Source organism: Vipera ursinii, assembly GCF_947247035.1.
Source record: "Vipera ursinii genome assembly, chromosome: 1".
Taxonomy (NCBI): Eukaryota; Metazoa; Chordata; class Lepidosauria; order Squamata; family Viperidae; genus Vipera; species Vipera ursinii.
Window position 1 is genome coordinate 251,567,074 of NC_139512.1, and position 27,885 is coordinate 251,594,958.

A 27,885-nucleotide genomic window follows, 5' to 3' on the forward strand; every position below is an offset into this window, starting at 1 on the left:
CCAACTGCGCCCCCGAACCAAACCTCAAAAAGAGAGACTCACACCCGACTATCTGAGGGACGGTGGTCTCCCGCGGACATAAAGTCTCCCTGATAACTACCGCCACTCCCCCGCCCCTACCATGAGCCCGGGGCCGGTGTAACGCTCGGAAACCTGGTGGGCAAAGATCAACCAAAGGGACCCCACCCTCTGGGCCCAACCAGGTTTCGGTAATACAAGCCAGGTCCGCATGCTCACCCTCCACCAAATCCCGCACAAGGGGAGCCTTATTAACCACGGACCTGGCATTCAGGTACACCAGCCGGAGCTCAGGAGGCTGCGCATCCTCGCTCCCGGCACCTCGGGGAAGAAACAGAGGGTCGGAGCGCCTCACCGCTTGTAAACAGCGGGGACGGCCCTCCCGGTAACGATACGGCCCTCTGTCCATACGCCTGCTGCCATACCCCAGTGTCGTGGGAATCGGCAATCCCACGACCCGCTCCTGAGCCCCAGATGTAACCACACCCCGCTCCCCCCGAACGCAGTCAGACCCAGGCCTGGCCTGCACCGTGGTTGTATGGCCACCCCCCATAGTCAAACAACCATTACCCCCCGCCCCCCTCCCTAACCCCCTAAAAATTTAACTAAAAAAGTAACCAGGGGCCTCCTATTAAATTTGGATCGAGAGCCCCTGACCTTACCCGGCCATCTCTCAGGGTCCCAATAATTGGGCCCCTCATCGAGACTGGGAATGGCGAAAAAGGCGGGACGCACCCAGGAGAGGGGGGCACCCCTGAGGGCGAGCAAGTCCGTGCTGGAGTATCTATACATAAGTCCAACAAGTCCAGATAAGGCAGTCCCATAATGGAAAAGTCCAGTAGGAGGTTCTAAAGGAAGGAAGTGAAACATTCAGGCCATCAACCAACCTACTGCCACCCGGTTGGATGCTCCCGGGGGCAGACCCCAACCCGTCCTCCCACGACCGGTCGAGAGTCTGAACCAGGGGGATGGTCAAGAATGTACACCCTGGGTGGGGCATAACCCATAGAGCTCCCACCTCTATGGGAGTGCCGATGTGAAAACAGGCCGCTCTCCCACTGCGGCCTGCACCCAGGTCCGTCCCAGTATTTAAAGCCAGTATTCTTTGGGCCCATTGCAAATGGTCAAATGCCAAGATAATATATCAATAACATTTGAAATACTATTATGACAGGTACAATGCCAACATTTGTTTTGTAATCCATTCTGAAATAATATTCACAATAATTGAAATTTAGTTGGTTAGGGGGCTGACTATTTCTGATGCCTTAATAAATACCTTACCCCCTGCTGATTCTTACATAAACTACTAGAGAACAAGTTCTGAACAGCTTTAAGGCTGCCAGGAAGTTTGCTGATAGTAAAAATAATGTATTGGTTTACACAACGTGACATCAATGTTTAAAAACTGAATTCTAAAGAAACTTAGACATGTCAAGAGTTTAACATGTCAAATTGCAAGTGACCTAGGAACCTGCTTATTAATTTGTCACCTTGGAAAACAAAGCCAAGCACTTTGGGGTGAAAATGACTGATCAATGTTTGCCTTAAGGGAGACCCTCCTTTGCAGCAAGATGACTTCCAGGGCCTTCTGGGGAAGCTATCTTTATCTCTTGACAGTGCAAAACACTTTACCTGCAAATTGACTCCTGTACAAAAGGAACCCATCATTCATGCTAATGGACCCCCATCCCCTTTGCTTTCACTATACCCTGATACCATACAACAGAAACCTGACACCTTTTAAGCCCAGGGCTTAATACAAGGTTTTAACATCTCTAAAATGCTTACGTTCCTTTGTATAAAGTAGATTTTCCAATTCCCTATGGAATTCACTCCTTGCCTTACTGGTGGCACGTGCAAACTACTTTTAAAATACATTTTACCAACTACAATTATGAACCAACCACCCAAAAAAAAAGTCTAGCTTGTTTTTGTTTTTTCACAAAAATGAAAAGGTGTTTTCAGTGTCCAATGTTTCTCTGGATTAAAGAAGTAAGTAATTTCCACACACACCCTCCCAAATATCCCATTCATCCTATTGCTTTCAAAAGAAACAAAAAATCTACATAAGCATACTCATAAATGCTAAGTTATATTTGCAAATCTGTCCTACTAGATGACCTCCAAGGTCCCTTCCAATATTATTATTATTATTATTATTATTATTATTATTATTATTATTATTATTATTATTATTATTTATTTTCACAAATGTGTCACATGCACTGGACAACAAGTTTTTGTTCTCACTAATTCACAAAATAGCTAAAGAAAATTAAATTCATTGGCAATGAAAATTATTAATCTAGACAATAAGCAAAAGTAAAGAGGAATAAGCCAAAATCACTAAAACCAAGGGTAACTTTGTCCCTAACTGTAAGTAAATTGAACTTAATGTCAAATATTCTTGTAATCCTTCTGCTTCAATGTCCAGAATTAGCTTTTTCATAAAACAGCTTCCAGATTTCCAACTTTGCAGAGCGTGATAGACAGGAGCATAAACATACCATCACATAGCCAGGAAGATGTTCCTGGATTCATATCTATTTGGTCTCCCAGCTCAACATACAAATATTCCTTTAAACTCAGAATTGAAATGCTCTTCTTATAATGGGTAGGATGTTCACTCCTGAAGAGCAGTGCTCAATTTCTAAAATGATAATAGGAGGAAAAAAAGGAAACATGTATCTTTAAGCAGAACCAATATAGTAGAATAGAGAGGGGCACAGCTTTGGTATTTAATGTTTAATCAGTGTCCTTGAACTAATCAATGTCCCTCTATTATATGACAATCTGTAAGGTAAACTATTAAGAGGAAACAATAGTTTGCTGAAGGTCAACAGTAAGAATTATAGAACAGCAGGAATTTGAAAGCAGTAAATACCAACAGTCATCCTACTCCAATATGCTGATTTAGCTGTAACTCTGTAACTCTGAAAAGCTCATGCAGTGTAATCCAATTTTATCATCATGACGAAAGTGAGAAATATGTGCATTGTATACACTAATATTAATACATGTTTTTATCTATGCATATGTTCTATATATATGTGTGCATGTGTGCACTTTAATCCTTAAATTCTTGGCAAAATGTGAAGCAAAGATAGTGGCCAAATAAAGAGAAATCATCATGTTAGAAATTTAAAAAAAAACCTTTCCATACAAAATATAAATATTTATCAACCACTGCACGATTGTATAAAATTTAATTACAGTTGAATGACATATTATTCCAACTGGAAATGCAACATAGGTTAATTCTCAGATATTTGGGAAAAACAGGAACATATGGTTGGAAGTTAATGCTAGGATGAATCCTATTTAATATCTTTAGAAGCAGTTGCTATTGTAGTGACATCTGGAAGAAACCTTCAAATAGATTACCCTCTAATGTGAATGATGATGGAGTCCCTTAGCATTTGCATTTAACAGACCAGAACAGCAAAACATATTATCTTTCTACAAACTGATGAAATACAAAACTAGAAAAATGTGAAAAAGATAGATATTATAAAGTTTTATACCACCAACATTGATGCCTTTTAAAGGTGGTGGTGTCCAAATGAAATATAAGTATTTGTTATACGTATTGCTTTTGGATACTGGCATTATTCCATTATTCCAGATGAATATGAGGATAGTTAGATGGTAGATAGAATGGTTGCAGGAATTGGGCATGGCTAGTCTAGAGAAAAGAAGGACATGTTCCAGTATTTGAGGGGCCACCCCAAAGAAGAGGGGTGTCAACTTATTTTCCAAAGCACCAGGAGGCAAGAGAAGAAACAACGGATGGAAACTAATCAAGGAGAGAAGCAACCTGGAAGTAAGAAGAAACTTCCTAACAGTGAGAACAATTAACCAGTAGAACAGTTGCCTTCAGAAGTTGTAGGTGTTTCATCACTGGAGGTTTTAAGAAAAGACTAGAGAGCCACCTGTCTGAAATGGTATAGGGTCTCCTGCTTGAGCAGGAGGTTGGACTAGAACAGGGCTTTTCAACCAGTGGTACGGGTACCACCTGTGGTACATTGGCATCTGGCAGGTGGTACGTGACCATCCTAGAAAAGTGGTAACGGGGAGGGGAATGAGCTGAACTGGTGGTAGCACCACAGATGGCTGGAGCTGCAGGGCTGTCAGGGCTCAGTGGAAGTGCCAGGATCAGCACCAGGCTCCAGCTGGAGCTCAGCACTGATCCTGGCACTTCTGCTGAACCCAGAAGAAGCGCCGATCAGCTGGAATGTTGCAGCATCTCCAGGGTCCTTGATTTACATTCGGATGCTTGGCAACTGATTCATATTTATGATGGTCACAGTGTCATGTGAAGTGACCAAAACCTGTTGCAACCACCTAGCAGAGGGGGGAGAATAAAAACCAAACACACCCCACCCCACCCCCACTGCCAATCCTCAACAGAAATGCTCACAACAATGAAAACCTCAGACAGCAGGAAGTGTGCTGCCGGGCGGGTAGGCAGGTGTATTGCTCGGCAGTGGCTTGGGGGGCACTTATTTCAGTGCTATTGTAACTTTGAACAGTCACTAAGCGAACTGTTGTAAGTCAAGGACTACCTGTACTTCATCACTTTTTTCCCCTTTTTTGTCATCAAGTTTTTGACACCTTGCTAGGCGACTGGTGGTACTCAGATGTTGCCATCCTAAAAGTGGTACAATGGGTGAAAAGGTTGAAAAGCCCTAGACTAGAAGACCTCCATGGTCCCTTGCAACTCTATTCTGATTGAGATGATAGATAGATAGATAGATAGATAGATAGATAGATAGATAGATAGATAGATAGATAGACAGACAGACAGACAGACAGACAGACAGACAGACAGACAGACGTAACAGTAGAAGTCCAAGTTGTGATCATTCTCTTGTATAGTAAGAGTCTGTACTTATCTATTCATATGAAAATTCCATTAATGGGACTTGGTCCATATCAATATCATCTCAATTAGCCAACCAGTGCAAATTTTGTTCCAATAATAATCCAAAAAAGAAAGAAAACAGAAAGAAGAAGAAGAAGAAGAAGAAGAAGAAGAAGAAGAAGAAGAAGAAGAAGAAGAAGAAGAAGAAGAAGAAGAAGAAGAAGAAGAAGAAGAAGAAGTTGGAAGGGACCTTGGAGGTCATCTAGTCCAACCCCCTGTTCAGGCAGGAAACCCTATACCATTTCAGACAAATGGCTGTCCAGTCTCTTCTTAAAAACCTCCAGTGTTGGAGCATTCACCACTTCTGGAGACAGGTTGTTCCACTGGTTAATTGTTCTAACTGTCAGGAAGTTTCTCCTTAGTTCTAGGTTGCTTCTCTCCTTGACTAGTTTCCATCCATTGCTTCTTGTCCTGCTTTCAGGTGCTTTGGAGAATAGTTTGACTCCCTCTTCTTTGTGGCAGCCCCTGAGATACTGGAACACTGCTACCATGTCACCCATCATCCTTCTCTTCATTAAACTACACATACCCAATTCCAGCAACCGTTCCCTATATGTTTTAGCCTCCAGTCCCCCAGTCATCTTTGTTGCTCTTCTCTGTACTCTTTCTAGCATGGCTTATTTGGGAAATAGTAGGATTCTGGTGTATTCTGCCTGAATCTCTTCCACTAATTCCAGCTGCCTGCAATTAGTGCAGGTTCACATCCCACCAGGCTCAAGATTGACTCAGCCTTCCATCCTTCCGAGGTAGGTAAAATGAGGACCCAGATTGTTGGGGGCAATAAGCTGACTTTGTAATAATGCCGCTTAGGGTGTGTGTGAAAGCCCTAATAAGCAGGCATATACATAGAATGAAGGCTACTGCTAAGCTTGTAAGCCGCCCTGAGTCTTCGGAGAAGGGCGGGATATAAATGGAATTAAAATAAATAAATAAATAAAAAATTTTACCCCTCTTGCCAACAGAGAGAAGTAACAACTTTTGATTATTTTTTCCATTTTTTGCTTAAATTTATATGAGACTCGAGCTGTAATAATCCTTGGTATATGGTTCCAGATTATTACAACAATCCAAGGCTCCTAGTGAATTCTTAGTAGCATAAAGTCCCTGATGGACATTTCAATAATAGCTCCCATTTGCAGGAAGAGTCAAACAGCTTGGTTGTGCAAGATGTACACTTAGCTTTCTCTCAATTAACTCAGCACACCTTACAGTTCTGATTTACATTTCTATGTGAACAAGATCCAGGTGAAATTAATTAAAAAGTTTGGAATTATCATTATAGCATTTATGACTCTGAAATAAAGAAGGTGAAATATTTCCTTCACTGGATAACTGAAGCTTATATGTTGGACATAATTAGTAGTCCGACAAACAAATATTTTTATGAATCTGATAAAAGAATTCTAATTGCTATTTCTTTTATTTTTGCCTAACTCCATAGACATGACCTGCAATTAGAGCATAAGATTATAATAGCTCCAATTTACTGTTTCACATAATGGCTGAGAGGTGAAAAAAATGATAATATATGAGTCATAGACCAGAGATCAGTACCAAAGACTTGAGAAAGCAAGGAAAAATTGAGTACACAATGGACTAATCGCTTCCTTAACCACACTCATCTGGATAGTTATGGAAACTTTAGACCTGACCTTTCAAAGTCGAACTCAAAAGTTCAGTATTTAAATAAATGTGATGGTCTCTTTTAAGGAAAGCATCACAGATCTTGCCTTTTGAAGCCCAAATTATTTCTTTAGCATTGGTGTGTGTGTATTTGTATTTCAAACTTGTGTTCAGTCATTTTAAATTATATTCATAAACATGAAAAATAATATAGAATTGTCTCTTTGGTGTCGTTCAGTTTTTATCTAGCAAAATAAACTAGAAAGTTTGAGATAAGTTAAAAGAACATTTGTAAATAGTAATAATTTAGCTATTATCACTGTGTTTTCACGATGCCTTTCATTCTTTAAATCACTAAGAAATATATTTATATTTTCTGGAATTTGCACTCAAAATTTACAGGAGTTACCAGAATCATTAGAAACCATTTTTTTATGTTTTAGTTTGAAATGTTTGTGAGAGAGATATGTTTGCAATTCAGCAAGCTGAACTGTATCCAAACCCAGGATGTGATAGTTTTGTGGAAGAGTTTATATTGATAATTCTTCTCCCACCAAAATGTCAGCGGACACAACCCAACATAGAGCTTTTCCTCTCTTGCATCTAACAGAGGTGCAAAGATGGCTGAGTGGGTTTTTTTTCCTATTGCATCCTGATAACACTTCTTTCATCTCAGCATATGAGTAAGACATACTTAAGTCACTCTTATATTTATCAATAGTAATGGCATCTCTCCTTTATTCTGACACCATCTGAAAGTAGCCTCAACTATGTATAATCTGTTAGGGTTTGTCACCCTTACATTAAGTCAGATGGCTGGCAATGAGTAGAAACTGAGGCAGGATGGGGGGGGAACAGGAACTGTAAAAATATCATGCTGGTAGAATTTTTTATCAGTGGTTGGGTGTAAAGATGAGCAGTGGGAATGGTTTATAAACTTGCTTAATTCCATGGATTCCACTTCATTTAAATGTGTCTTGCACCTTCATTATTTTTTCAAAAAAATATTTATATTCCTCCCTTATTTTTATAAATAGGATTCTGAGACTGGACAGTCACTTGTCTGAGATGGTATAGGTTTTCCTGCTTGAGCAGGGGGGGTGGACTAGAAGACCTCCAAGGTCCCTTCCAGCTCTATTCTGTTCCGTTCCATTCCATTCCATTCCATTCCATTCCATTCCATTCTATTTTATTCTATTCTATTCTATTCTATTCTATTCTATTCTATTCTATTCTATTCTATTCTATTCTATTTTCTCCACAATAACAACCCTGTGAGATGGGTTGGGCTGAGAGGGAAAATGAATGGCCCAGAGTCATCCAGCTGCCTTTCATCCTTAAGGCAGGACTAGAATTCATAATCACCTGCTTTTTTAGCCTGGTGCCTTAACCACTAGAGCAAACTGATTTTCATTTTTGTATGTATTACGAACTATGCCATTGTTTCAAAAGGGAAAAAAATCCAGTGCAAACTAAGTTAATGTGGAATTTATTTATTTTTTCATTAACAATTCTAGATTAAACCAGGAGGGGTTCTAATCCTCTATAAAAATGGGTTATCCCGTACTGCATATCACCAATGTACTTTATTTTAAGTGGGGCACTAAGTGAGACCAAAAGTCTCTTTTACCCTCAGGGAGATTTAAGACTTGCTTCTCCCCTGGACTTCTATTTGTTGCTAGAGCACATTCAGCACTAGTGTGCTACTTGCCAACTCTAATGTTCAGAACTGAACAAAACAAAAATTCCTGTAAAGAGACCAGGTCTGGCTGATCTGTGAATAAAATATCTTACATTTTGCATTATGTGGGAAACGTAGAAGAAGCTACAAGAGCTGTTTGCTTAATTAGTTTCATTAGTGTGCAAAAGACTATAAGGTGAATATTAGGCTGTTTCCATGTTTCAAATAGACAGATGTTAACAAGATTAAATCAAATGCTCTTTACTCCCATAAAGACTGTTAGATGCTCAAAGAAGCTCAACATTTCATTTTCTCTAGACATTTCCCGGTTTCTAAACATCCCTATAAATCTTTCTTACTCAGAGTTGAATTGTGACAGTCATCTCATTGACTTAAAGGCCTCATTGGTCTTAGTCCAACAAACAGGCTTTCCTCCCCCTTCTCTTGTTCTGAAATGTTTATTTACCTAGTTCCCTGCGGAACACCCACCTGATTTTAATCCTAGCTGGAACAAACAATACAGCCACATATCTGAGATGATTGCTAAAATAAATATAAACCATATGAATTTCAAAGGTTGTTCTTTGCCTCCCTCCCTCCCCCTGCCATAGGATAAAATTAAGCAGACAAAATATTAATTATTTGTAGAGGTATTGTACATTGCCACTGTAAATTATTTAATAGAATAGCATCCTTTCTTCCCCAAACTGTGATCTGCAGATGTATTAGTTTCTATAATCCCCACTCTGCATCTATTGGTAGAAGACAGAAGTCCCGAAAGTATGAGTTGGAAAGACTCAATGTAAGTTAATTGTTAGATTAAATAGTGCAACCAGTTTAATTCCTGATCATTTAAACCAGCAGTCCCCAATCTTTCTGGCTTGGTGGCTCAGCATTGGGGGGAAGAGTGGATGGTTCTGTATTGGAGGCAGGAATGTGTGCAAGCGCGCACAGCTCCATTTGTGTGAGTGGTGGCATGCATGCATCCAGTGGAGCTGTGCATGTGAGCACAAGCGTCCACCGCTCACTTAAGTGGAGCTGCACATGCATACGCACTCACCTGCTGCTTGCATGGCCCAGTTCCAAAAGGACCGTAGTTCGATAGTTGGGCTGTGGTCCAGGAATTGGGAACCCCTGATTTAAAGTTCAATCATTTTGTATATAATATTACACATTATGCCATTTTTTCTTGTTGAATAAATACCCATTGGCTTGTACCAAAGAGTAATTAGTACACAACTAATATAATTATATTACCTAATATAATATATATTACCTAATTTATATTACCTAATTTAATACATTTTAGAAATTGTATTACATGAAAATGAAATGTGCAGAGGAGGCCTGATGGCTCAGTGGCTAAAGATGCTGAGCTTCTCAGATGGAAAGCTGACAACCCATGTTTGAGACCGGAGCTCTGCACGACAGGGTGAGCTACTCTTTCTTGCCCCAGCTCCTAACCACCTAGCAGTTTGAAAACATGCAAATGTGAGTAGATAAATAGGTACCACTTCAGTGGGAAGGTAACAGCATTCCATGTGCCTTGGTGTACAGTCACATAACCACAGAAGCATTTTTGGACAACTCCTTTGGCTAAGAAACAGAGATGAGCACCACCCCATAGAGTTGGACACGACTGGACATTACTATGTGCATTATGAAAGCAAGTACACAATCCCCTTATCTCATAAAATGTCTATGTATCTGAAACGTCTATATGTTAATTTCACTTCAGTTCAGATTCATAAACAATAGCTTAGTGCTGCTACCCTAAATATGTTCATTTTGAACCAGATTTAGTTTTTCATGTTTTAGAGAAATGAGTAGGAGGGAAAATTATTCAACAGTTACTTACATCCCCTTGATTTCATCAAGGCGGACATATTTCTCATTCAGTCTAGATATATTCTCATACTGAAGTAATGTCTGCAGTAGGTAATGTCATCCCCATTTAATCCCTACTACATCATGAAAGTCACTTCCATATGGTTGTTCATGGTCTAGGCTTAAAATAGTATTTTCTAGCTTGATTCAACTTTTTTTTAGGCAGGCCCCTGTGCTTTGATTGGCTACAGAGTAGTCAATATATAATTTAACTCAGGGGTCTTCAAACGTGGCCCTTTTATGACTTGTGGACTTCATCTCCCAGAATTCCTCAGCCAGCCTGGCTGAGGAATTCTGGGAGTTGAAGTCCACAAGTCATAAAAGGGCCAGGTTTGAAGACCCCTGATTTAACTCAATTTACTTATTGACAATTGCTTTCCTGGCACAGAACAGACTGAACACCTCTCAAGTTGCTTCTGAAGCTTTCAAACCCAGACAATTTTTTTTTAAAAAAACAGCAGCCACACAGGACAGATATGCCCTAAGAAAACAAGCCAATGAAATATAATGAGAATAAACATTGTAAAAAAAATTGTTTTTTAAATGTAATGCTATATTCACTTCGGAAGGTGGAGGAAATATTATGGACTTTGCCTCTGGACAGATTTGTCTAGGATTAAACAGCATAAGACTTACTAAATAAATATATTCTCACTACAGATACTGTGGGAAGACACTTGGAGATTGCCTGCCTTTGATGATTTTAGTGAATGGGAAGAAGACACTGGAGAAGGTGGCACCATTTGGGCTTTAAAGGTGCCAGCATCTTGAATTGTACCTCAAAGCAAATTAGTAACTGGGACAGGTCTCACAGTAGCAATGTAAAATGAAACTAAAGATTATTAATAATTGAAATAAATCAGCAATCAATTTCATATCTCAACGGACTCTAGATATGTCTCATTAGAATTAAGAGTGACTGATAAAGAGAAAGTTTAACCTCATCATATACAAACCCAAGTGTTATTGTTACTGCTCTCAGTTGCAGCATAAAGAAGATGCTTAACAGGAGGTATTTCTCCATAAATCCTTTCTTTAGTTGTTTTCGGTACAAGTAGTCTTCAATTTATGAGTCTAAGTTGTGAAGGTCATAAAGTGGGTCATCCATGTCACCCTTTTTTTACAGGAGTTGTTAAGCACACACTATGATTTTAAGCAAATCCATTGTTTGTGAAGGGACACTTTTGCCAAAAACCAGAAGTAGTTTTCAGCAAAAACACCATAAATCACGGTCATATGACATGGGTGCTGCAAATGGCCATAAATATGGGCCGGAGGCCAAGCACCTGAAATGCAATCATGTAACCACGGCGGGCCTTACCATTTGGAACTTTCAGGGGAATATGTCGTAACTTCAAATAGTCACTAAGTGACCAAACAGAAGTTGAGACCTTTCTCTATACAAACCTTGTCCACTCTTGTTGTTGTTGTTAGTTGCGAAGTCGTGTCCGACCCATCGCGACCCTATGGACAATGTTCCTCCAGGCCTTCCTGTCCTCTACCATCTTCTGGAGTCCATTTAGGCTCACGCCTACTGCTTCAGTGACTCCATCCAGCCACCTCATTCTCTGTCGTCCCCTTCTTCCCTTGCCCTCGATCTTTCCCAGCATTAGGCTCTTACTCCCTGTTCATCTCCAATAGAAAACCAATAATCTACAATTGGGATATTTTAAATGGAGCAGTTCCAGGAAGTTCATAGGGAACCTCCAGATAATTATCCAAACAATTAGAATAATATGGTCTATTAGTTTTGTCTTTTTCACTTGAGATTAAACTGCCTCCCAATTATATGCTACTGTTTATACTAACTCATTTGCATAACCTATAACATGTGCATAGTGAAAATTTTATATACAGTGGACCGAACAGCAATATGCAAGGTTGTGGTTTATGCTCATAGAGAAAACATTTTTACCTGAAAGCAACAAATACAATGCCTGTCATGCAGAGAATAAATAGAGATTACCGTTTTACAGGGGATTATGTTAAAGAAGGATCAAAGAAGACACTATACATGACAGCTGTTGGCAAGAGATTCCATATTGTAAATCTACTTTCTTTCAATGTAGTATTTAGTAGAATTTCCATGTTTTGCTTTATCACACACGGATCCTGCAGCGATGCTCTCAATTGTTGCAGGAACTGTAATAGCTCAAAACAGGAAAATTAAGACGGTCACAGATTACCGGTATTTTCAAAATGCCTTGGAGGAATTAGCATATAGTGATGATCTAAGGAATAAATAATATGGTATATATATATATATATATATATATATATATATATATATATATATATATATATATATATATATATATATATATATATATATATATATTCCATCTTCACATCTATGATAATATTAGGATACCTATGTGAAGGATACAAAAACATTTACTTCTATCTGAAAATTATATAAGAAGCCACTGATGAATTGAATGTAGTCTTTGAAAATTATGCTATAATAAATGTGCTAGTTTTAAGATGAACTAAGATTTATTTCTATCTCTTCTAGCTACAAATTCGGTATTCTGAGTATCAAGAGTACTATTATGTAAATTATGGGGTACTTGCCATTACAACATGAATATTTGCATTTTATATTCCAGAAAAATCTAAAATAGTTGCTGAATAATTTTAGTTTCTTTAAATGATTAAACAGGATTTTTTTAACCTTTTAGCTCACATTAACAGCGGAGATAAATATTCTATTCTCATTAGCATCATTTTTAGCAGATGATTTTGTACTGCATTTGAATTTCTAGTATACCGTACATTATTAGCCGCTGCTTAGCAGTGTAATTAGAAATTCTTGGGAAAACGTTTATATAATTTAGCCCAAATAATAAAACTATGTATTAGAAGAGGAATTAAGATCAGGGTGGTCACAGGCAGAAAGAAATATAGCAGGAAGAGTGGGACAGGCCACCCTCAAGGAAGAGATACTTCAACATTCAACATGCTTATTTCAAGAGCCAGTGGTACTGGGTTCTGGTTGCTACTTTTTAATGTCAGAGATAAATCTCTCATGGACAATCTCACTAGAAATGGGCAGAGGAAATGGCATGGCACTTGCAGGAACCTCTGCAGGCTATCATAGATTTGCTCCAAAGATAACTGGATGTGAAATCTTATTCTTGAAGCTGATGTATAGGGGGACATGCTGAATTGCTTATTGTGCCATTCCCTCTTATTGTACAGCAGTGTCCCTGCTTGGTCAGTAGATCTTATCTTGGAATTGGTGGTAGAGTTGTAGGACTTCAAATCCTCTTCCTTGGGGCAAGGATTAGAGGCAGCTAAAGAGTTTGTAGCCACTATGACAACAATGGGCTTGGGCCTTGTCATCAGGGAACTGAGCCATGTAGAAGGCCACACAGAAAAGATGCCTAGAGGGCTGCTGACCAAAACAACAACAACAACCCCAACAAAATCAGTATAATAATATGATAATAATGATAACAAGTGTAGTAAAATGACAATATTTCTTCACTCTTATCCCATCTTCAGAGTCAGAACTAGTAGTCCTATTTAAAGTTACGTAGATCATATTAAGGAAGGGCAAACTGAAAGAATATTTATAGGCCACTATGAAGAGTTCGCAGATAATCTGGGGAATAAAATAGATTGCCTCAGACCTGGATGCTAGCTGCATAGGAACTATGAGATGAGTGAAGTTACATCTCTGAAGATTACCTGGGATGAGTTGGCATGTATTGGTCCTGCAGAGGTGAATATAGTCTTCTGGAAGAGCTGGTACAACACTTACTAGCCTGGTTTCCTTCCATTCTTGGTTAATTAAAGCCTCCAGAAGGTTGGCTATAAGCGGAGTTGAACATTCTTGAGGAATGAAGTGATGCCAATTGTCTGAGGAAGGTAGTGATGTGCCCCCTGAAGACATCATTGCTCTACTTGGCAGCTATAAACAATTATGAGGCAGTCTCCAGCTTTCCTTGGGGGGGGGGGGTTGTACAAAAAGCTCTTGGGGAAACAGATTGTCTGACTCCTGTGGAAGGACCAAGATAAGGGAAGGGGAACTCTTTTGGAGCTGCTTAATCGGCAGGTTCCTTCAGAAGGGCCTTCCATTTATGGATGCCATGACAAATTGACTCTCACTTCGCCTATTTATTATCTACTTGAGGGAGAGAAGTCACCTGACAGCACAGACTCTGGTATCATTTGTATGATACTGTACCTATCTACATATATGCCTCTGAACCAAACAAGAGAAGTTCTGCTTCAATCCCTGGAAGATGTTATTGTTTGGATGGAGACTCAGACTCAATCTCAACAAGATGAGATGGCTTTGGGTGAGAAAGTCCTCCAATTCCAGAGGTATTCCATCTTGGATTCTGTGCAGAGTGACAATTCTCCATGCAGTAATCCAGTTGTCTGCACTCTGGGAGTTCTCCCAGACTCGCAGAGCAAGTAAAAGCTATAACAAGGAGATATTTTCCATCTTTAGTGCCAGTTACAACTTCCTCTAGATTGAGAGACCTTGCTCGCTGATTCTCATGCTTTGGTTGCCTTCAGTCCTGGCAGCTTCTTTTTTTATAAAAGTAGTTTTATTAAAATAATTTATTTATTTATTTTATTTTATTAAACTTATATACCGCCCTTCTCCTGTAGGACGCAGGGCGGTTCACAAGGTTTTTTAAAATAATGCAACAAGTTACAAAAATTAAAAACAATTAAAATAATTACACTAACCTTGAAATATAACCCAATTACAATTAAAAATACAATTAAAACCCCAGTTAATACTCTCAGTCTAGGCCAGAAAACTCGAAGAGCCAGGTCTTCAGGTCCCGGCGGAATGAGTGGAGGTCAGGGGCAGTCTTAAGCTCTACAGGCAGCTGGTTCCAAAGGGCCGGCGCACCCACAGAGAAGGCCCTCCCCCTGGGTATTGTCCGCTGGCAATCTTTTACCGGCGGTACCCTGAGGAGACCCTCCCTTTGGGAGAGCACAGGACGAAGGGAGCTTGATGCCGGCAGCAGGTGTTCCCTCAAATATCCCGGACCCAAGCCATTTAGGGCTTTAATAGTACATTCAATTTAATTAATAGTACATTCAATTTAATTAATAGTACATTCAAAGAAAAGGCTTAGTAAACATGAAAGAGAAAAAAGAAAAGTTGAAAGAGAAAAGGAGAAAGAAAGAACAAAAGAAAAGAAAGAAAGAAAGAAAGAAAGAAAGAGAAAGAAAGAAAGAAAGAAAGAAAGAAAGAAAGAAAGAAAGAAAGAAAGAAAGAAAGAAAGAAAGAAAGAAAGAAAGAAAGACTTCTGATCTTTCTCTTGGCAATTCTACTACCTACAATTCTAATCAAATCTCTCTAAGATTACATCTTAATTTCCTTCTTTCAAAAACCTATTCTTTGTAATCATTAAAACCATAAATCACAAATTCATTTTCTTTTTTATGCAAAAAGTCTGTACACGGTTTCCAGTCATTGTTGAATGCCCCAAATGACCTTTCTTTAATGAAAGAAGTCAATTGAGCTATTTCAACAAGTTCAGTCAATTTCATCGACCATAGCTTCATGGTGAGTGTTGCCAAATATTTTCCATCTTTGTGCGTATAATAGTTTCACCATAGTAATCATATACTGAAATAATCTTTCATTACTGTTTTCTAACTGGGTATCCACCAGTCCTAAAAGGAAAAGGTCTGCTTCAGTCAAATATTAATCTATAAAATACTCTGTATCAATGTGTGTATTTGAATCCAATATTGTTTCAGACAATACCTGCTTCAGACAATACCTGTTTTGGCAACTGATGTACCAGTCAAACAATGGCAAAAAGATATGTCTAATTTTTGTATGCCAATATATGTTAAAGAAAAAATCTTACAAGATGCAAAGAGAAGAGGAAGATTGGGTTTCCTGGATTGAAATTATATTTTTCAGCTTGTTGTTTGGTTTGGATTGGATTAGGTGAAAGAATAGGTGTTACTGAGAAACAAAAGACTTTAGAAGTTAGAAGGTCACAACCTAGGTTTGGATACCCTGGATATTTATGATACAAAAACAAAATAAAATTAATGTAGGTTCAGTGGTGGGATTCAAATATGTGAACAACCGGTTCTCTGTGTGGATGCCACTTCTGGAAGTCCATTCTGGGCCTGGGCAACAAAAAATTAGCTACTGGCTCTGCCAAAGTGGTGCAAACTGGCTGAATCCCACCACTGTGTAGGTTATTAAAAAAACATGCATCATAGTGAAACCGCACCCACCCCATTGCTGGCAATGGAAAAAAGTCACGATACGTCACAACACGTCACGTGACGTTGCGAGTTTGACACCCCTGTATTAGACCTATCTGTACTATGTCCATGTGCTCTACAATACACGTGACTTTCTTAAAGGTCACTCAGAAGCTCCAGTTGGTCCAAAATACAACAAATCAAGCATTCATGAACCCTAGTTGATTTGCCCATGAAAACCTCTGCTTTGAGAACTGATTACTTTAGGATACAATTCAAAGTGTTAGTTATCACTTTAAAGGCTGTTTATAAGTCAAGACTGCAATTTTTCAAAATCACTTACCTGCAATGTTTGTACATCCATTAAGATGGAAGGACTTCCTCTGGAACTAGCCCTTAAGGAATGTCATCTTCTGGGATCTTAAAGCAAGCCTTTTGAATCATTTACCCCACTTCTTGGGAATATATGTTATCTGAAATCAGACAGACACCAGTCGTCCTACCCTTTGCAAAGTTGTTAGGATCTACTTTTTCCAACAGGCTTGGGGTTCTGAGGTATTTGTCTTGTCCTCTCCTAGTAAATCAATAATAATAATAATAATAATAATAATAATAATAATAATAATAATAATAATAATAATAATAATAATAATAAAGTTGGAAGGGACCTTGGAGGTCATCTAGTCCAACCCCCTGCTCAGGCAGGAAACCTTATACCATTTCAGGCAAATGGCTGTCCAGTCTCTTCTTAAAAACCTCCAGTGTTGGAGCATTCACCACTTCTGGAGGCAGGTTGTTCCACTGGTTAATTGTTCTAAATGTCAGGAAGTTTCTGCTTAGTTCTAGGTTGCTTCTCTCCTTGACTAGTTTCCATCTGTGGGTAAGTCCTTAGTATTGTTACTGCTGTTACAAAATTCCTGTACATGGTCATAATTCTATGTGATATTCAGAATTAGACCAAAGCAGCACATATGGTTGGTAAATAAATGTACAATGATTTATTGAGCCCTTATTGTCCCATTATTGAACCCCTTAGCCAAATAATCAATAATTAGCTAGCAGCCACTATTAAAGACAAAAAGCAAGAAGAAATACTAATACATCAGGCAATCACTTTCACTTAGGCAGGAAAATATATAAGTTAGGGTTGGGTTTTGTTTTGTTTTTGCTCTTTTTTAATGTTTGCATACAAATACATATACGTATATACCTACGTGATCTGTCATTCAGAATCCTTCTAATGAGATTCACTACGAAGAGTTTTCAAAAAAATTATGTCCAAGCTCATTTCAAATAAGCTATAATGTCTTTGGAATGAGCAGTTAAGCTGCTGTCTAGCAGAATGTATAGTACGATGACCATCAGGTTTTGTTAAATGATTAATGCTATTAAATGATTAAATCATTTGAAGTTCTCATTCCTGCTGAGTATAAACAGAAGGTAGAACACTTTTAAATCAATTACCTGATGATGGTTGAATAATCTTCTTATATTAATAAAAGTAATTATTATATGTCAAGGCTACTCATTTTAAAGGTTTCAAGATCAGGCCCACATATTACACTGAACCATTATTTGCATAGTTCACATTATGACTAAAAAGGACATAACTGTATACAAAGAATTGTAAACATTTATTAAACATTGCATATACCTATTAGAGTAATACGCCAGAATCCCCAAAACTGCAAAATTAGTGACAAAAGAGGATTTTAACATATGGCCATGCAAGCAGCCCCCACCCACAGGCCCTTAGAAAGATCAATTCCGAAACTGAAGGGATTTTCATAGTCTTTTGAACATGACACGTGGTGCACTAACTGGTGCATTAAAAAGGCTGCGCTGCAAATATGTGCAGTACAACTTATCAACATTAAACTAAGCTAATCAACATTAAATTAAGCTAACATTAAAACATAGACCATCCTCTACAAATATAACTCCACTACAAGAGAAGGACGGGGGGGGGGATGAAAAATACTAAGCAGCTCTGGCCATAGATAAATATTACTTCATTTCTTTTTCTTTCAACTCTCAGGTTGACTAGCAGAATCAGTTGATGCCGTTAATGAAATTTATTCTTAAGAAAAGGAGAAAAAAACTCCTGGTAATAAGTCGTTGATTAGGTTACATGTAGGTGGGAGTCACAGGCCAAATTAACCCACTGCTAGTACTGTTTTTCAGAACTATGCAGAATGACTCAATATGCAAGTAAAAAAAAATAGTATAGAATACTGATAGTATTGGAAAGGGTTATTTCTTACACTAAATTATTGGTTGATGTGCTTTCCTGGGTTGGTTCTTTCTTTCTGCTTGAAATATTTGATAAAAAATACAAATTAGTCCAGAATATACTCCCCCCCCCCAAAAAAAAGATGTGAAGGAACAGGGGAATTGGCATATATACTCCAAGTCTTTCAGTTTCTCCTGCTTTGTTCCTTTTTTGCCCAGCTCTAGCATTAAATTCTCAGATCCAAAAAATTTTGGCCTGCTGCAGACATAAACAATTGGTGTGTACCTTTGCTGGGGTTATAGGATGGCTATATAAATTTGTAGAGGTAACTGTCAACCATCAATCGATAACACAAAAACCTAATCCATTTGACAAGAAAAAAATACGCAAGACTGCTGAAATAAGCGGAATAATAGATCAGTGCACGACATTCACTGGCAGGCAAAAACGTTTTGGCAGACAAAGAACAGGGCTATGGGTTCTAAACCATCCAATGCGGAGGGAGATATCTTCAGTGAGTTTTAGCTGACATCGGTCAGGTTGCACAGTTGCTGCTGAAGAACTTTCAAAATATGTCTGGATAAGCTTCCTTATTCACCTTTATTAATATAAGCATTTTCAAGTAATTTGCAAGGGAATGCCCATGTTTGCACAAAGCATTAAAAATGCGTGCAGGTTCTTCAAATCCAATGTGTTTAGTTACCCTATGTTGTAATTGTCTGAAGTATTACTGAGGTTTTGGGCCAGAGTGACCTATCTATCATATGCAATGGAATTTGGTCAGTGTCAAGAGGACTTCATTACATCTGTTTGTCTGCCTGTCTGATTGGATTTTACATATATCTAGCCACAGTTTTTCATATTTTAGTTTATTATTAGGGTCGAGGATGTTGGTTTTTGCTTTACTCTTATTATGAATGGAGGTATTATGGAAATGGTATAAATAAATATGTAAATAAATGGGAATTTAAAATAAATAGTTTAAAAGAAATATGCAAAGTCCCTGCGGAGCTTTTAACAAAATCTAGTCTCGTAATGACTCCCTCTTTGAAAATGTGACCATCACTGACTATTTGTATGATTCCAGATTTTCATCTTCTGCTGCGTAATGAAATGAGGTGATTCCCAATCGGAAAACCCTCCAACCTGGTGTCTCTCTTATAGTTATCACTTACAATAGCTATAAGCATAAGCATTTACGACATTCACTAGGATATTTTACCACTAGCAATTATTTACAGCCCAGCACCTGAAAAGAAGTAGGGAGCAAGAGGCCCAGTCACCTTTCACCTGTTATACTCCTGTCTGTTCACCCTGCCCTGAACTATGAGCCTTCCATGAAACAAAAGGGCAGGTAGCATTCTTCTAAATAGATTAATCATAAGCAAGTAAGGTTCTCCTCTGAATAAGGGGCAATCTATGCTTCTTCTTTTTTTTTCTTTTTGCTTACTATAGCCCTAGAAACCTTTGAAGCAGGGAGTAGATTATACAGCAATAAAAAGGAGGCAGGAGAATTTCCGTTTGACTGTTTCAGTAAGCAGCTTTTCCCATTTTCAGTCTTTCTGCCCAGGTTTCAGCTTTTCAAGATTTCTGTTTCAACTGCCAGCAGCTTCTCAGCTTAAAAATAACTCTTACCCTTGCCTTTTCTCCCTGGTTTGCAAAAAAACAAAAACAAAATGGTTCCAGAGTGCACTTGTTCTCTAATGGTCACATTTGGGTATTTTAATTTTTGATTCTGCTGGTTGAACAGTATGACCTGCTAGATGAGTTTGTTCCCTGGTAAAATGTGAGGTCATGCTGAACCTGACAGTCTTCAAGACCTTAAGTCTGTAACTTCCTGGGCTCTTAGGCAGATGTGGCATTTTGAGAACAGAATGTTGAGCACTCACAAAAGAAGAAATATGAATGTATGGTCGATTACAAAACCCTTTTGCTCAGAAAGTAATTAGCATTCCAGAATGGTCTGTATCATTGCAGCTTACCTTTGAATTTTTATACTTGGGGGTATGGTGGGATTAAGGGAACAGATGTAGATCCTCTTAAACAAAGTACTAGATTGCATCCATGTGCCATTTTCATTTTCTAAAAATGCCTCCAGGATCTAAGTGCAGTTCAGAGGCATCATTAGCCATGGAGACGATGGCTGAAGCTAGCATATTGCTTTGTAACGTGTTTGCTTATCACAGGGATGGGGAACCATGGCCCTTTTAGGACTTGTGAACTTCAACTCCCAGAATTCCTGAGCCAGGATGGCTGACTCAGGAATTCTGGGAGTTGAAGTCCACATGTCATAAAAAGGGCCATGGTTCCCCAACCCTCACTTAATTTTTTTTAAATTGTGGGCCAAAGAGCTTAGTGGGCAGTAAGAAAAGATTCTGTGGATATAATATTGCAGACACAGATTTTATTAGCATGGCCCCAATTAATGTGTGGTTCAGTATGTTAACTATTGGGAGGGGATTAGTTACTTTTTATTTATTTATTGACATGAAAAATAAAATATACTCCCAGTAATTATTTCAGTATTTTGGATTTCCCCCCACCCCCCCCCACCTACCCCATTTATCAGGTCAAATACCTATATCTCTCTATGTATGTCACAAGAATAAAGAGTGTCGTTATAGCCAGTGAGCATTCTGAAAGTGAAACTGTCAGTTGAAAATCTGTCCTCAGACTTAAAATGGCTGTGGGTGGATCCTTTTAAAAAAACAGTGGAAGGTTTACCGTTAGGCATTGGAAATGTGTAGTACTGCCGAGTGTTCTGTTCTACTTCTTTTGCCCACCCATCAGTTAAAATATTTTTATATTTTATCAGAGTTCTTTTGACTCACTAGGTGCCATCCATCTCAATGTATTCCTCAAAATATACACTCAGCAATCAGACCACTGAAATTATTTTTTAAGTTTAATGTTAGGTGGTTAAAATATACAAATGAAACACCATGCTGTATCTGGAAATGCTTTGACATCATTACATCTTACAGAAATAGTATATTGGGCTTTCTTCAAAAAAATGTCATTCGAGTAATACATGAATCAGGTATTAGACAATGTTTCTGAAAAGGAAATGTCACAATTTACCTTGATTCAATAATTTCCATGCCTAGAAATATATATCACATCCTTGAAATGTGATTGTATCAAGACATTTGCATTATGAAAATTGTGGAGATGAACCATTTTATTATTAAAATAAAAAGTATAGATGAGACGTGTGTGGTTTCTGAGGTTGGTGAATTTTATTTTTTCCTTTTTTTTTGCTTCAGAATGAACATAATCCACTATGTACTAAGTAGTAACTTAACATGATATGCTTTTTAATTGCAAAGGAATCAATAATCTGTCTTTGGGGAAAATAAAGGCTTGAGATATGGTCTATGTAGACAATTTTTCCTTGCCAACTGTTAAAAAAAATCTTACTCTGAACCTGACTAAATTCCAAAGAAACAGGAAAGGGAATAGGGAAAAATTCTGCCTCTGCTTGGTAGAGCAGTTGTGTTAATTGTTAAGCAGTGTGTGTGTGGAGTGTATCAGTGTGAGATATGTATGTATGTATGTATGTATGTATGTATGTATGTATAATTTCACCATCTGGAAAACAAACTGTTTATTTCATTTATATATGAAATAATATCCTGTCTTCTAAGATATGTACATTACTTAGTACAACACACAATGAAAACTACATCTTCATAAAAACAATACACTCGTGCACAGTACCACAAGGCTCTCATCCAGCAGGCCAATACACAATGTTCTATTTGTTAATGGTTTGTCTGGATTTATCCTGCAAGGCCTCCTTAATCCAGTAATATATGAAGTTGAGAAACAGATGTAGGCCCTGTAGGCTATCTGGTTGTGAAATAAGTGTGTGCAACCACTTGTCTTATAAACTGCACTTATGCTACAAATGTATAAACTAGTCCAGCCTAAGGATTGTTGTGGATCTTAAAAAGAAAAAAAACCTGTAAATAACTCGGTATCCCTTCAAGACAAAATTTCAGTGACACCTGCCTGCTCAAAGCCAAAGAAAGGCGAGAACCACCCCTCCTTCTCCCTACAATTTATGAAGCCCTCATCGACCTTTTGATGTCACATTAATTTGGCATATAGCCCAGCAGGTTCCTGGGAATATTCGGGCCACACTATAGGCTCAGGTGGGTTGCCCTGCGTCACCCTCCCCTTTTCCATACCTGGTTTCTCACTCAGGCTCAAGAGCGCTTGCTCCATTAGGGAGTACTAAACAGGGTAAGGTGTGCGGATCAAACAAGAGCCAAGTGTTCCTGGGATTTCTGCAAGCTAGCAGAACAGGCTGTGTTCCACGGACTCCGTTTCACCTGATTAAAATTGCCTCTGGGTCTTTCTTTCAATGTTAGGAGCTTAACAGCCAAGGACTCCTGAGATGTTCCCTCGTCAGCAATGCAAATCCATGCTCCAAGTGGGCATTTCTCCTTGATCTCCATGTGCTACCTAAGACCTAGCCTCCTCTTTTCAGATGGGGCGGGTCAGTGCAGTTGTACTCTATTGATGACTTGATTTTCCAGGAGGGCTGGATCCCTTCCCTTCTGATGGAGCGTCTGTCTTTCCAAGTTCTGGGAATTGCCGCTGGAGGAGTTTTGTCACTTGCGGGGAAAATCCCATCAGGGGCTAGATCCCGCAGGAAGGAGGAGAAAAATAAGTTCATACGCAAAGCACAAATAATTTCCAGCCAAACACGAGTTCAGTGAAAGTCATTTCACGCCTAAAAAGATCTTCATGTATTTTTTTTTTTAAAAAAATTACTTTAAGCTAAGCTATAATGTCTGATAAAAGAGTTTAAGGCAGGATAATCGATTTTGGAAGCTTTTTTTTTTTACAAAACCATATTTGTTTAATTGCGCTTGCTTTGCTCCCAAAAGCTAGAAAGAATTTACCTCAAGACATAGCCTTGAGTGTTGTCAGACACCTTACAGGCTTAAGTGATTTCTTGGACGGGCACCGCATCGGTCGTTGGAAACGACACGATTCGATTGTCGTGTTTTTTCCAGAGCCGAAAGCGGGGAAGCAAAGAGCACCTCCGCCGCCCGGCACACATGCAGACGCGTAGCCCAAAGTCCATAAGCCGGAGCATAATACGGGACAAAATCTGCGAGGGGACACCAGGCAATTTCGTTTGGACACGTGGACGGGGGAAGAAGCCACAGAGGGAGGACCACTCGGCTGGGGATGCCAGCTGCGCCCTCCCACCCTCCCACCCACCCACCCTGTTCCAGTTCTCAGTTGGCACGCCATCCCGGGAGAAGGAGGTTTTTTTTTTCCCCCGTGACTGGCCACCTCCTGCTTCTGATCCCGAGGGGGACGGGAGAAGGCGGCGGGGGGGGGGGGTTGGCACAGTAGGGAGGTTTCGGGGCTTTAACTTGTTGAGTAGCTATTGGCTGATTGAAGGCCCTTTTCGTTGCCATTTCATTAGGCGCCACGGAATTGAGCCGGGGGCGGGGGGGGCGGGGGGGAATGTCGCAAGCTGCGGCCAAATAGTCAAGATTGTGGGCGCGACGGTGCGAGGGAAGCTCTGCTTGCGACATAGATAGATAGATAGATAGATAGATAGATAGATAGATAGATAGATAGATAGATAGATAGATAGATAGATAGATAGATAGATAGATAGATAGATAGATAGATAGATCGGACACCGCTTCCCTCACCCCCATCGTCTTCATAGGTTGGATCGCAGTCTGCGGCAACCCCTGGAGATGAACCTAGGTTTGTGTGAGGCCCCTGCCCAGCCCCACTTATAAGAAAGAATACGGGCCACCAACCGTGTGGGAATGACCCATTCTCCCAAGTTGAGCGAGTTCCAGTCGCGTCGGCTTTTCGGAAGGTCCCAAACAGGTGCTGGCTCTCGTGGGGCCCGTGCAAGGCCCCTTGCTAAAGTCCCTGGCAACATCTGACATTCATTTATTATAGACGTTCTGTTGGAATGTCATTGATTGTTGGGTATATTTTATTTTTCTTTATCCAGCTTGGGGGAGAGAGATACGCGTTCTCCCTCTCTCTACTCAAGTGGACTTTGGTCTATTCAATTTTAGCCGCCATAAACCTTGTGCTTGCAGGATAATCCCGAGGCACTACAAGGGGCTTCGGAGCCTGGCACTTTGGCCGGATGGCGTCCAGATTGTAATCATTATCCTTATCATTTGCCCTTGCATATTGTTTCATTATATTTTATTAAATACATAGCTTTCTTAAGCCCGGATCGCTCTCTGAGGGAGATGGGAAGTTCTTTTTTTAAAAAAAAATTCAAAGGTATCACTACCCCTGCGTGATAACAAGCAACCAAAGAAATGCTGCCCTTTGCTTGCTTCTCATTTTGCAGGACAGTTGAAGTTTTAGAGCATTGCCCCCACCCCCATTTGACAGTAACTGGCCGTCTCCAATCGTTTGGTCACAAAGCATACCGAAAAATGGATGTTTGGAATCACTAATTAGGCAAAACATTTTGTCCTGGGACATAATGGTTGTTGTGGGGTAAATGTATGTATTCTCAAGTATACAACTTTGCAGTTATAGGCTATTTTATTTGGAAAACGTTTGTTTTCCTCTGGAAATTATCGGCATATTTTTTCCCCTACATTGTCAAAGTTATGCAATCAGGATTCCTTACGGATGACACTTCCCCCCCCCCCCCTCGGTATCACTTGAACGTCTCGGGGTCGGGTCATAGATAGACGATCTTCGATGGTATACAATGCAAGCCAGATGCAAAATCCATAAAGTGCATCTATATTATCCCTATTAGTAGAAGCCAGCTGTCTTTCCAAATTCGTCCCAATTAAATACATCTGTATCTGGTATCTATCGCGCAGCATTAAGTCTTTATGGGAGGGAAATAGATGGTTGAAATAAGATAGATGTAACACTTATACAACACTAGATTGTACTAATATGGTTTGTCGTTTGCGTGGGGTTCTATTTCTATAGTTTTACTCTTCTGTAAAACACTGAGAAGAGGGACCTAAGGAATAACAAGCGGAGATCTGCGAATTCTAGATCCTAAAAAATGTACTTAACAGTTTCCTAAAATTAAACCCTATTTAAATCAGTAGACTTAAATTTCTGAATAAAGGTGGGTCAAAATTGTTTATAAGGTGGTAAATGGATGCAGAGTCTGGTTGCCTATTTCAATGTTTAGGTGCATCTCTAATTCTTGTCACTGTTAAAAAAAATTACGTTTAATCCCAAAACACAAAAGGTTTTTTGTTGTTGTTCTGCAGCGATAACTGGTATCGCCTGGCTGAATGTGAGAGAGATCAACGTCTAAGGCTGCACCAACTATCTGTTGGACGACAGCTGTCCTGGGATGCTATTACAGATACAGACTATTATTCGTTTCTACGAGTTACTCTGTGTTTGTGTTTGTGTGTGTGTGTGTAGATAATCCGTTGGGCAATAAAAAGGCGAAATTCTGTCCTGGTCAAGACTTTATATAAGAAACAGCTGACATTTCTGAACGTGCCCAAAGAGTGCAACGAAGAACAGCACTGAGAGAAAAAAAATCAGGTGTGCGGGAATATTCTGCGAACGGAAGAGGCAGCGCGCATGCGCGCGCAACATAAAGCGCGGGAGGGAAAGAACCCAGGTTTCTGTACATTTTTGGCAGATAAAGAAGAGATACCTGAACGTAAGGCTGAATTCGAATTGGGTGGGATGTGAGTTGCTTAAAATCGAATTGCAGCAGCTCCTTTACTTAGGAAACGATCTTTTCTAATTTTCAGGGAGAAAAAGGAAGCGCACTTCGTTGCGGTCGAAAATCAAAAGTTAAGAGGCGGAGTGGGTTGTGGTGTGTTACAAACGCTTTTCCGGGCGCAGGATTGTAGGGCAACGAGTTAGCTTCGGACGGGCCTCCGACAGGCCTCGCGAACTGTGGCGGGCAAGCGTCGAAACGCAGGGCCCTCCCGACGAAAGATTAGCCCGATTAGCACTTTTGTATAACTGCGCACACCCACGGCTCTAAATAAGAATTAGGCACTCCGCCGGGAGTCCCCGCTTCCGAGTTGCAGCGACCGCAAGCAATGGCATTTGCGCTGTTCGAGGCCCGGGCTTCAGTCCCATTGAGTAAAACAAGCCCGTCCGACAGTAAATAGACCGCGAGGTAACGACGTGTTTTGAGTCAGATTCCGTGGCCTCAGCCACAACTGCAACACCAGCTGTAACATTTATTACCAATGTTACAAAAGGTGTACAGAGACTTATAACTATAGTGTCCAAAGTGAGCTCCTGGCAATGAAAGCTATTTCAGTGCAGGCACCTTTTGGTAATGAAAGAGAGAAGTGGGAGACAACAAATTTACCTTTAAAGGGGCAGGCATTTTTCTCTGTAGAGTACGAATTGCTTATACAAATAGAAAAGTAGGCCCTGTTTATTACAACCTACAAAGCTGTATCAGCATCATGTCAATTACTCAAAGTTGCCTCAGAGGATGTGCAAGTATAATTTATGGATCTGGCAACTGGATAATCAGTATCTCGATCATGAATTCATTTGCTGGTTGAACTCTGCATCTTACTACTATGTGGTTCAAAAGGGGGTTACAATTAAGCAGATATATATGGTACAATTCAGATTTCTCTGTGTGAAGCACATTCATTGTGATTTAGCAAATCTGAAAAGAAAGACTACTGGCACACTTGTCCTGCAGCAGAGAAGCAGAGTTTCTCTTATCATTCCTGATAATCTCTTTGTTCTTTCCATTAAATCCTAAGGGAATTTTAAAATAGTAAACATGGTTCCTTAGACCTTATAAGCAGATAAATCGTAAACAAAAACTAGTAGAGGCAGAAGAACAATTGCTTAGAGTTGCAACAATTGGCCATATATACTATTGTGCCCTCTCTCTCTCTCTCTCTCTCTCTGTGTGTTAATTAAATTTGTATAGCAGCTCATCTCACTAAAAGTGCCTCTGGGCAGTGCAAAACAATCATAAAATACTAAATACAACAGGTAAGAATATTAAAACCATATTAATAAACATACAAAGATACAAATCATAGGTGAAGGGTGGATAAAAGTAACCACATCACCAATGAACCATCTAAGCAAGTCTATGTACAATATATAATGTGTTATGTGCATGCAAAGTTCACTGAATTTCCTTAAGAGTGCTTTTTTACCCTTTTCTTCAGAAGACAACTGAAATATCTTTATATATTATATATATATCAATGCCTTCATATTATAACATATGAGAAAAACTATTTAAAATCACTGTGTAGTCATGGTTCACTCATTTTTTATTAGTCAGCGAAGGATATATTCTTATTTTAACATCAGTTCAAG